Source organism: Eulemur rufifrons, chromosome 17, assembly GCF_041146395.1.
Source record: "Eulemur rufifrons isolate Redbay chromosome 17, OSU_ERuf_1, whole genome shotgun sequence".
NCBI lineage: Eukaryota > Metazoa > Chordata > Mammalia > Primates > Lemuridae > Eulemur > Eulemur rufifrons.
In genome coordinates this window covers 90,348,113-90,361,128 of record NC_090999.1, presented here as the reverse complement: position 1 = coordinate 90,361,128, position 13,016 = coordinate 90,348,113, and positions in this window count along the sequence as shown.

The window sequence follows — 13,016 nt, the reverse complement described above, 5'->3', positions numbered from 1 at the left end:
TTCCTCAGAATCAGCTACTAAGAATTTGCTTTCACTTATTCTTTAATATCAGGTTTTTATTATGAATTTCCACTTAGAAAAGGATATCAGGATTTTCCTTTCCTTCTTTTTTAAAAAATTTTATTTCTTTGACAAAATGTTTTAGGGGTAGTAAACCAAGACAAAAGAAATAAAATGCTTGGGAGTGTCAATTATACATAGGATAACAATTTGAGGAGCATAAAAAGAGAGCTCCTTTGGGAAAATTGCTTCAATAACACTGAACCACAATATATGAAACTGTATCTGGTAGCACACTTGGAAGTCAGGACAAATGCAACCTTTAGAGATTTATTTACTCTTGAGCACAAAGAAGAGTCAAAATATTTACAAAAGGATGTGAGCCATGCTTGGAAATTTTTAAAAATTGTTTTAACCTTGTTTAGGATTCTTTAAGGTCTAAAAATATATCAGTTTCTAAGAAGAGAAAGTGTTAAAATTTTAAATATGAAGAGTCAAAACCTTTGATTAGTTTTGTTAATTACTCTAACTCTCTAGTTGAACAGAATCTGTGGGTATAAAGGAGAAATTATTCAAAAGTGGTACAACATAAATTGGAAAAACCCCTCATGACTAAGAGTATTGAAAAAAGCACATGTTTATTGGATTCTTTTATTCCCAACACTGTAATGCATAAGAATGTTGACAATTGCTTTTTATTCCCTGCCCTTGTAGTGGCAAATCATTAAAATGAAATAAAAAAATAATACATACTACAAAGATGTAAAAAAATTCCACATTTCTGCTGCTCACAATTCAAAAGTAATTCTTACAATGCCACTTCTTTCCTTATAGTTTGTCTTCTGGTATTTATAGCTTTACAACTTATATTCTGTTATTAGTTACCACACTCAACAAGTTTTTTAATATGCTTAGGAACTATTTCCCTAATTTAAAGCTAGAATTTTAAATATTTTTATATAGCTCAAGAACTTTTACACTAACTCTTTTATACATTGAGTTAATAAAAGATATCAACTTACTTCATGTCAATACAATATAGGATATATGATTATTGGGATAATTATATCCCATATCCCTTAAATGAACTTCCTACCTTGCCTATTTGTTCATGAAATAGCATAATACCACATAAATACTATACCATTTCTTAGTCATAAAGGTTTCATTATCTTCATTTACATTGACTTCTCCTATTTAACTAATTTATGTATCATTATAAATATACAGAGACAATATTTTCCATTTAGGAATCAATCTCTACAGAGAAAACATGAAAGATGGAATGAAGGAGAAGACATTGCTTTCATTTAATGGTATAAGCAAAGTACTATTAATACGCCATAATATCCCCATTGTAGGAAAGAATATTAAAATAGTTGTATTGTTATTTAACTGTGTATAACTGAGAGGAAAAAAGATTTTGAACAATTGAGAACAAAAAGGCATATGAATATTTAGAAATTCTGATGAATACTATAAAACTATTCATGCAAAATTATGCTATTTTAGCTCTCAAAACTTCCTTTCCTCCACAGATACTTTATGTCCCACAAGACAGAATATATAATATGAGGCAGTTCCTCCCAAAGGTGCTTTTGATTCTAGGTACTAGTAATCAATAACAAATATTTATTTTGATTTATCAACAACACATTAAATTCTTGGATTGAACTTCTTCCAATTTAAAATATAATGAGTTACCATTCAGCAGACTAAAGTTCATTCTTAGAGCAAATTTACAAGTTAAATAAAACATAAAAAACTTGTCTGAAGACTTCAGAGAAATGCTGAGGTGACCAGGCATTAATTAGAGAGCCAAGATTGCAGATGGAAGGGAATCAAAGAGTAGGGAATTCGCCGGGCGTGGTGGCTCACGCCTGTAATCCTAGCACTCTGGGAGGCCGAGGCGGGTGGATCACTGGAGGTCAGGAGTTCGAGACCAGCCTGAGCAAGAGCGAGACACCGTCTCTACTAAAAATAGAAAGAAATTATCTGGCCAACTAAAATATATATAGAAAAAATTAGCCGGGCATGGTGGCGCATGCCTGTAGTCCCAGCTACTCGGGAGGCTGAGGCAGTAGGATTGCTTAAGCCCAGGAGTTTGAGGTTGCTGTGAGCTAGGCTGACGCCACGGCACTCACTCTAGCCCGGGCAACAGAGTGAGACTCTGTCTCAAAAAAAAAAAAAAAAAAAAAAAACAAAAAACCCCAAAACAAAACAAAACAAAACAAAAAAAAGATAGGGAATTGACATTGTACAAGCCTGCTCATAGTGGCACCTGCCGATACTTGGCAAAGATGGAAAGGTTTCGAATGTGGGAATAAATCCACAGATAAGAATAAGAGCAGCCACCAATACCTCTGGCAATTTCCCAGGGCCAGAGAGGCAAAAATTAGAATCTAGAATCCAGGACTGCGAAGAAAATTAGCACTGAGGGGACTAAGATCAAAAAAGAAGGAAGATGTGGAGAACTGAGTCACCCATACGTATGGTTTTCCCCAAAATACATTTTCCAAATATATAAACTGCACAGAGAAAATTGCTAAGAATGTAAGAAGACATCTTTTGAAAAGCAGAAAGAGGTTTCTATAGTATCATGCTGAAAAGAAAATAATTGAAGATAAGAATCTTCCAAAGAGAAGAGACCCCAATAAACAATCCAGGATTTCAGCTGAAACCCAGGGTAAAGTACAATACACAAAGGGAGAGTGGGAACCACGGATAGACAGAGTTTTCATAAAAAAATGTATTCTAGCCTGGTGCCAACACAGTCCCTGGCTTTAGTGAGGTGATCTGTCGTTACTTTGTCTGTCTAGTCATTAAGATCCTCAACAATTTGTGTGCATAATATCTCATATTCCATCAGAACTTACCATGTATGCAAAGAACAAAAACAAAAACAAAACAAGTTCAAGAGGAAAAATAGAGCAAACAATAAGAAAAGGCATAAAGGTGATCTTTACTAGCCAGCATAACCTTAATATTAAAATCTGACAAAATGTTTACCTGAAAGAAAATTATATGGCAATTCACAGTTGCAAAAATCCTAAACAAAATATCTCATGTCAAAGTTAGTCATTCTGATAATATAAGTTGGTTTTAACCATCAAAATCCCATTGGTATAATTTGCTACATTAACAGAACGAGAGAAAAATGCAGAAAATAAGATTTGATGAAATTCAATATCCATTCAAGATAGAAATTCATAGAAAACTTGAAATAAAAGGAAACATTTTTAATTTGATTTAATAAAAATCTTGCAGCAAACATCAAACTTACTATGCTGTTTTGAAACCTTCACCATAAGACCAGAAACATGACAACAATCCAAGAATACCTGGTATCACCATTTCTCTTCACATTTTAGTGGAAGTCTTAGCCAATGCAGTAAGGCAAGCATAAAGAAAACATAAGGATTAGGAAGAAAAAATAAATATATTATTATTCATAAATGACGTTATCTTCCTTGAGACAATTTCTTCACCATGGCAGAGCAACATGGCATCCAAGACAAACACGAAAAAAATAAATGGTTTTAATGAGTCAACAGATAGGAAATCTCAGAAGAGAAATGTTAACTATAAAGAAAAAATGAAAATGCTAGAACTAAAAAGTATAATAAAGGAATAAAGACATGTACAGTGTGGTCTTAACAGCAGAGTGTAGTTGGCAAATGTTAATGAACTTGAGGGCCAGTAAACATATATTCTCTAATCTGAAGATCATTTCTTTTAGATAAAGATATTTTAAAATAAAAACTCAGAAATCTGGGGAAAATAACAAATGATGTAGAATAGGTAATGTGTGAGTCACAGAAATATAGGAGAGTAAGGACAGATAAAAAAAATGTTGAAGCAATAATGGATGAAATTTTGATGAAAAAAAATTTATTTACAGATCCAAAAAGTTCAGTATACCCTCAGCAGGATAAATACAAAGAAAATCATACATAAGCACATCATAGTCAAACTGATAGAAATAAAAGTTAAAGAGAAAATATGGAAGGTAACCAGAAAAAGGAAAGGCATGTTAGACACAGGGGAGCAATGATGTAAATGAGATATGGCTGATATCTCACCATAAACAAAAGAGACCAGGATGAAAACCACTCATAAACACAGAAGAAATAAAAGCATTTTCAGATTGAAAAGAGACGGAAGAATTTATCTTCAGCAGACATACACTATATGAAACACAAAGGCTATTTTTAGTCTGAATAAAAGTGATACCAGATGGAAACTCACTCATATCTAACAGGACAGAATGATGCAGACCAAAAAATGCTAAATAAGTGGGGAAAATACTAACAAATCTGCAAAAATATCCTAAATTCTACTAGCATTAACAAGTAAATTTAGTGAAAATCATAGGACAAATGCTAATATACAAAAATTAATTGTATTACTGTATGCTAGTAAATAATTGTGATGATGTCATGAAATAAAATTAAAACTTACAAAAGACTATAATTTCTAGTGGCACCAAAATCCCAACTATTTTGGAACAAATTTTAAAAAAGTTTGCGGAGCTTTTATGCTGAAAAGTAAAAACAGTTCTAAAAGAACTTACATAACAGTTGAATAAATGGAGAAATTTACTTTGTTCAAGAATTGACTCGAAGATTCAACGTTGTTAAATTGTTCATTCTCCCACAATTAATCTATAAATTCAACACAATACCCCTAAATATGCAAGTGGAAATTTTTATAGAATTTGACAAGTTTATTATAAAATTTATTTGTAAAAGCAGAGGACATAGAAAGAGGAAAACAAAGTTAAAAGAATTACTCTTCCTAATTTGAAGACATATATACAGGTGAAGTAATCTAGATAAGTGGTATTGGTGGAAAGATAAACATACAGGGTAAGTGGAACAGAATAGAATCCAGAAATAAACCCATACATGGTCAGGTAAATTTTAACAAAGCACCAGTATAAGCTAACAAATAATGCTGGAGTATCTCTGTGTGTGTGCGTGTGCGTGTGTGTGTGTGTGTGTGTGTATAACTCATACCCCTACCTCACACTCTACATAAATATTATCTTGAAATGGATCATTAATGAATAGAGTTATTTATTTTTGTTACCTAAAAATAGACTGTAAAACTTCTAGAAGAAAACATAGGAGAAAATCTTCATACAACGGAGTTAGCAAATCAATTTTTAGATAAGAAAACAAAGCACTAAGCAAAAAGAGAAAGTATAAGCTGGACTTCCTCAAAATTAAAATCTCATTTTTCTTCAAAAGTCACTAAAGAAAACAAAAAAGCAGTACACAAACTGACAGGCTATCTTTGTTCTATGTGTGCATGTGTCTGAAGAGAACTTATATGCACAATATATGAAGGACTCTCAGCACAATAAAATAAAAGTAAACAACCTGATAAAAAGTGGGCGAATGATTTGAAAGGACACCTCAGAAAACAAGATTAACAAATCTCCAATAAAATGTTTAAAATCATATATAAAATGTTCAGCATCATTAATCATGGGGAAATGCCAATTAAAACTACAATGAAATACCAATTTGTACAACTTGAATGGCTAACATTCAAAGACTGATGGTAAAATGTTGGCAAGAATGTAGAATACTTGGGACTCATATATTGCTGGTGAGTGTCTAAAATGGTGCAATCACTCTGGAAAAGAGGTTAGAGTCTTCTTATAAAATTGAATACACACTTGTCACATGACACACTTAATGAATATGACCACACAGTGACTTGTGTGTGAATGTTCATAGCAGCATTATTCTTAATACACAAAAACTTGAAACAATTTTAATTTTCATCAACAGGTGAATGGATAAACAGCTATAATATATATTTGTATAATGGATTACTACTCAGTAATACAAAGAAATGCTGATACACATGAAAACATAGATCAACTAAAAACATTATTTTTAACAAAAGAAATAGACACAAAAGAATACAACTGTATGACTGTATTCGTATAAAGTCTTATGTTGAGCAACACTATTCTGCACTGACAGAAATCAGGTCGTGGTTGCCTGGGGCTGGTAGTGAGGCAATCCACTAAAATGGGGCACAAGGGGATTTTCTGGGAGTGATAGAAATGTTCTCTATTTTGATTGATATAGTAATTATATAGATGTATAAATTTGTTATCAAACATATCACTTTAAATGGGTGCAATTTATTGCATGTAAATTGTACCTCATTAAAATTGATTGAGAATTAAATTTAAAAGAAACACAGTAATTCACAACATATTTGCAAATTTTTTTAAAGTGACAGTATTAAGTGTTAGTAAGCACGTGGAGCGATCTGAACTATCTTACATGGCTGGTGAGCAAATTGATAAAAGAATTCAACAGTGTCTAGCCAATCTTTTGCATACCATAAGACCCAGTGATTCCTCTCCAAAGTAAACACCCAAAAGAAATGTACAAGAATGTTTATAGCAGGACTGTTTGTAAAAGCCAAAAAAGTATAAACAGTCCAAATGTTCACATACAGTAGAATGGACAAATAAATTACAATAGAATGTTAAACAGCATTGAAAAGAAACAAACCATTGTTATACATACTGTTGATGAATCTCAAAAAAATCAGTATTGAGTGAAAGAAGCCAAACACAGAAGAGAATATACTATATGATTCTGTTATATAAATACACGGTGCTAGAAATAGGGACAGTGGTTTACTTGAGAGGGAGAGTGACTGGTAGGGATATGGAGGAATTTGTGCTCATAGCATTCAAATTTTGAGCTTTTGTCACGTGGTATGTTCACTTTTAGAAAATTAGCCAAGCTTTATGCTTATATTTACATATTCTTCTATATTCTACTTCAATGAAAAGTTTATATAAATTGTCAAACTGGATGAAAAGTAAAATGCTCAATCATCTAGCTGTAACCTATATAATTCTGCAAATTTTATAATGTCTAACAGAGAGCCATGAGCCTTGGGACCTTCAAGAAGTCATAGCTTTTATGGAGTACCTTCTTTATGCCCCGTGCTACACTGATTCCTGAGGGAGAAAATTGAAAACAAAACACATAAACAAAAATACTACACAAACCAACTTTATGCTAAAGGTAGTAAACAATTTCTTTTTGAAAGACAGAACAAAAAATGACTTGAATATCTTTAACAAGTATTAATGGTGTCCAAAAAAGCAGCAAAAAGCCATAATATATTTGGATGAGATTTTATGTATTTCCCCAAGCCAACATGATTTCAACTTTACATTTTAGAAAATGATATCAGAGTACTTGGTAGTATTATTCATAACATTGTGACAAGTTAAGAGCATGCCCAATAAAGACATTGAGATTTCTGGTCCTTGAAGCATTGAGTTATTTTACACACACACACACACACACCCGCATATGTACACACAAATGTAAATAACAAAAAGGTTCTCAGAGTGGAAAACTAATAGTATCTCAATTTTTTAAAAGGTACAGTAATACCATCATCCTATTCCCTTCACTGCATTGTTGCAAGGACTTTCTGAGATAATTGGAGTGAAAATCTTGTAATAATTCCCACCACATCTTAATTATTACCATTAAATCTTAGTTTTCACAGTAGCCCAAATCCAGCATAACTCAAATGTTAACTTTGATATAAATATTATGCTTTTCAATAAAGCTTTATGATACTGGTAATTAACCACATGTGCAGCTTAGTGGCTACAGACCTACTTTATGGACTTGATAGTAATGAAAAGTCAGATGTTGCTGTTTGTTTATTAAGCTGATATTTGCAAAAAACAGTCCTGGAGGCACTCAAAAGACCAACTTAAAGGGGTTTTAGATTTAATTTATACCCTCCTACACCTCCAAAGGGATCTGATACAGCTACAAACTTCAGTAAGTTGCAAATTTGGAAAATCTTCCAACCAGCATTTTTCAGAATGTGTTCTGCATAATATACGCTCCACAGGAAGTTTGAAAAGTGTAACAAAGGGGAAAAAAGAAGTTGTGTGGTTAGATAAATTGAAAACTAGTCAGTTGGTTTCATTGCCCACACTCATTTGTTCAGCACAGGTCTTCATGAAGAAACTGTGACTCACCACGTTATGGGGACATACCATGTTAAGTTTTTCATAAATGCTTGGCCACTGAAGGCAACTTTTTTCATGGTGCTTCACTTAGGAATAATCTTCTGTACTATGAATTTTAGAAAATGTTACTTTAAGCCATAATATGAAAGAATATCATTAAGGATTTTTGTTATCCTCTTTAAGAATGTTCAATGAGCCACTTTTTCCTATTGATACATAGTAATTGTACATATTTATGGGGTACAGGTGATATTTTGATACAATCATACCATGTGTAATGATCACATCGGGGTATTTAGGATATATATAATCTCACACATTTATCATTTCTTTGTGTTGGGAGCATTTCAAATTTTCTCTTCATGCTATTTTGAAATACACAATAAATTATTGTTAACTATAGTCGCCCTTCTGTGCTATCAAACACTAGAATTTATTCCTTCTATCTAACTGTGTATTTGTACCCATTAACCAACCTCTCTTTAGCTCCCTCTTCACCTGTCCCACTTCCCAGGATGGATAGCTTCCCAGCCTCGGCTAACTGTCATTCTGCTCTCTACCTCCATGAAGCCAACTTTTTTAACACCCACGTATGAGTAAGAACATGTGATATTTGTCTTTCTGTGGCCTGGCTTATCTGCCTTAACATAATGACCTCCAGTTCCATCCATGTTGCTGCAAGTGAACTACTTTTAATTTTAAACGCAGCTACCCCCGGATCCCTTCTCATCAGAACTGGTCAGAACTGCAACTAATAGGCAAAACTAGCGCTGGACTACCAGAGCTGTTCTCATGAGGTCTACGGTTACATGGCATGGCAGAGAAGCAAAGAAATGTGATTTTGGAACTTTCTGTGTTTGCTGTACAGGGGCTTTCTCTCCACAACCTGTGTCACCAACACCCAACCACTCTTCGGTCAAGATCCCAGGGCCCGGTACAGGAAGCTGTACCTTCTGTCATCAATCTGAGATCGGCTTTAATTTTAATGCTCTGCTTTACTATCTTTTATTTTTCTCAAGGCATTGTGGCTGCATGTCATGCGGCAAACATTTCCGAAAGAGGCCACACTGTGTAAGTGGTAGCAAAAGTGCTAGCAAAGAGCATTAAAGCAATTACCTGGGATATGAAATTACAAGTGTTAAGGCAGTTAGAGGTCAGTGGAAATCTCCATCATATTACAAAGGCTTTGGGGCTTACTATTGCTCTGTGGTAGTATTGTGATAATAAAAGCATAGTGCAAGCCTAAGGACCTTTAAATGCTATTCATTAGTTTCACCATAAAAGGATTGGGAAATTAGAATCATTGTGCTCTCAATTCTGATTTAATTACAATTAAGATGACAAAATTTTGTTTTACGATGAAGGTTCAAGACAGTCTATAGAAAGCAATGCTCCAAACACAAAAATATGTTGTGCAGGAAACTGTTAAGAAAGTATGACACTCTGTGTGACAACGTGGCTCTACCACAGCGAATCCAATGACATGAGCTGCACACACACAAGTACAAGCACAGGCAGCAACATTGCCTTTGACGTGTGACAGGAACCTTGAAATTAGATTGTGATTCTTTTTCTAAAAAAGATTTTTGCATAGTTAAATGTGGAAAACAGGGGTGATATAATTTTTAATGTGATGCAACTTACAAACATCTTATAAAATTCATTATAAAAGCAAGAGATAGAAATTGTAACTCCTCAGTGATTACCTTCTAAAACTGTTAATAAACATTTCCAATGGGCTTCTGTTCAGAAAAACTTTTGATTGCTTAAAAATTATTACAGCTTAAAAAGTGCTCTATGACTGATGCTTTGGTAATCTTTATTTATTTATTTTTTCTTTTTGAGATAGAGTCTCACTGTGTTGCCCAGGCTAGAGTGCCCTGGCATCAGCCTAGCTCACAGCAACCTCAAACTCCTGGGCTCAAGCAATCCTGCCTCAGCCTCCCGAGTAGTTGGGACTACAGGCGTGCGTCATCATGCCCAGCTAATTTTTTTCTGTATATATTTTTAGTTGTCCATGTAATTTCTTTCTATTTTTAGTAGAGACAGGGTCTCGCTCTTGCTCAGGCTGGTCTCGAACTCCTGAGCTCAAACAATCCTCCCGCCTCGGCCTCCCAGAGTGCTAGGATTACAGGCGTGAGCCACTGCACCTGGCCTGCTTTGGTAATCTTTAGTGTAGACTTGTCAGCTTTAGTTGGAAATGACAGGGAAAACTAAGGTACCATATTAAAAGGATTAGCATAAACGCAGCACTAGAACAATAAAACACTTCTAAATATCAAAAGAAGTACTCAGCTGCCTGAAAGAAAGAAAGAGAGAAAGATCAACAGAAAAGGGAAGCAGATCACACAGTAAGAAATTGGGTGTTTGTGTGTATCTATGTGCGAGGGGATGGGTGGCGAGTGCGTGGTTGTAAGACTGTGAAGAACACGGTACCACCTATGAAGGGTTCTTCTCCAACAGGAACCTGAATTCAATCAAACTTTTAGTACGAATATCCAGTGCATATGAAATGCCTGGATTAGAGAATTATAAAACCATTTTCTCCTTTTTTTTTCAGCAAATGATATAAAAACAATTAATAAGAAGAGAAAGTCCTGTTACAGATTACAGAAACTCAAGAGTCATAAAAACTTAGTTTGAATCTCAGTTAGAGCATACCCATTTTAAGACATTTCAAGACAATTAGTGAAATTTTAATATGAAACGTTTCTTAGTTTGTCTTGGAAAATGTAACATAAACTGTGGTTGCATAACAAAATGTCCCTAAACGTAGAGATGCATGCTAAGGAACAAACGGGCGAAATGACCCAACGACTGAGATTTGCCTTAAGATACTTCAGGCAAAACGAAGGACTCATTCAAACAAGTGGAGCAGAAACAAACAAGCAAACAGACAGACAAAACCACTGTCCGGTGGTCAGGGTCCAAACGTGGAAAAACAGAACCTTGCGATGTTCCCCTAACCCTTGATCACACAGATTTCAGAGGAAAGAAGTTTGAATGCCATTTATTAAGAAACAATTTTTCCACCAGCTGGAAACTTTCAGGGGATGCAGAGCTAGAAAATTCTGACGTGGGATGCTGCTTCTGCTGTGTTGGGGTCTCCTAAACAGAAATGTTCAGTCTGCCCGTATGAACTTTTGCTCTCCAAGTGACCGCAAACTGAGTGTTGGCATCTGGAGCAGGGGGAGAGAGCTCCATGTCCACCCTGCTCATTGATACTCTGACTGAGGTGTTTTCATCTGAAGAAGTGTTTCATGTGAAGAGGTGAAATTAAGGGAGTGAGGATAATGGAAATCTGTCAAGGAATAAACACCAAAAGTCTAATTAACTTGAACTCAAGTTAATAATTCCATGAAATCTGGGGCTTCATTATTCCATTCTTTTTACTGTGAAAATGAAATAATGAGCTCTATGTGTGGAACACTAACAACAAAAAGTGGAGACCAGGTCAATTCTGGTAATCGCTGTGAATTGCCATGTCCTTTCCGCAGCTTGGCAAGGGACTAACATAGCCATTTGAGGTAGGCTGAGAAAAGAGAATGACAGCAACTTAGCAAACTTTGAACTACGGACATATCCTTTCCAACAAGGCCACTGTCTCACACTGGGAGCTCCATTAGCAGTCAGTTATGTCTGCACCCCTGTGCTATCCCCCGAAGACATTGCTTTACCTGTATGTGCCCTGTGTGAGCAGGGGCGCCGCCCTGCAGCCTCTTACATGGCCAGGACAGCCCATTTACGTATATTCATGGGCCCCCAAAAATTCACCCTTATTTTACATATATCATGTACAAAAATAACTTCAAATAATTATACATTATATTAAATGTGAATGTTAAAAGGTTTAAGAGTTTAAAATAATGTAGGAAAAACCCTTTGTGGTCTTACATTAGCGAATCTTTCTTAGGTAGGACTCAAAATCCAGAAATGATGAGAAAGAATAAATAAGAATTCATCAAAATTAAAATCTTATGTCCGTCAAGTGATAATGTTAAGCAAATTGACATGCAAATCACCACAAACTGCAGGAAAATATTTGTAAAATCCACATATGATTAAGGACTTTTATCCAGGAAGCATAAAGATTTTATACAACTCAATTACAAGCAGAAAAACACCCACTGTAGGTTTTTTCAGTTTTGGGTTATTACAAATAAAGCTGCATTTGGGATTTTGTGTATGGAGATGTACACACACACACACACACACACACACGCACACCTTTTGTCCCCCCGAAAGAGTTGAAATCTTAACCCCCAGTAAATCAAAATGTGACCTTATTTGGAAATAGGGTTGTCACAGATGTAATAGTTGAGATGAGGTCATACTAGAGTAGCGTCGGCTTTGAATCCAGTATGACTGGTGTCCTTCTAAGAAGACGCAGAGACGAAGTGCTCAGCTGCAAGATAAGGCGGGAGAAAGATTGCCCCAAAACCACCAGTAGCTAGAAAGAGGTAAGAAAAGATTCTCCCCCACAGATTTCAGAGGGAACAAGGCCCTGCCAACACTTTGATTTAGGACTTCTAGCCTCCAGAATAAATTTCTATTATTCCATGCCACCCGGCTTATGGTAGTTTGTTATGGCAGTCCTAGGAAACTGCTATACAACTCACAATAAAACGGCGACATCAAAAAATATACACAAATGGGAAATAAGCACATGAAAAGATGCTCAAAATTAGTAGTCATTATGGAAATGTAAATTAAAAACACAGTGAAAAACTACCATATAGTCACTAGAATAATGAATATTTAAAAGTATTATTAAAGATGTGGTGTTAATAGAATTCTCCCACATTACTGGCAGAATGCCATATTTTACAGCCTTTTGGAAAAACAATGTGATAGTGTCCTATGGAGTTAAATATACCTATACCACATATCCCAGAAATACCACTCTTTTGTATTTACCCAAAAGAATTTTATGTGTGTGTGTGTGTATCTCCACGCACAAAATGCCAAATGCAGC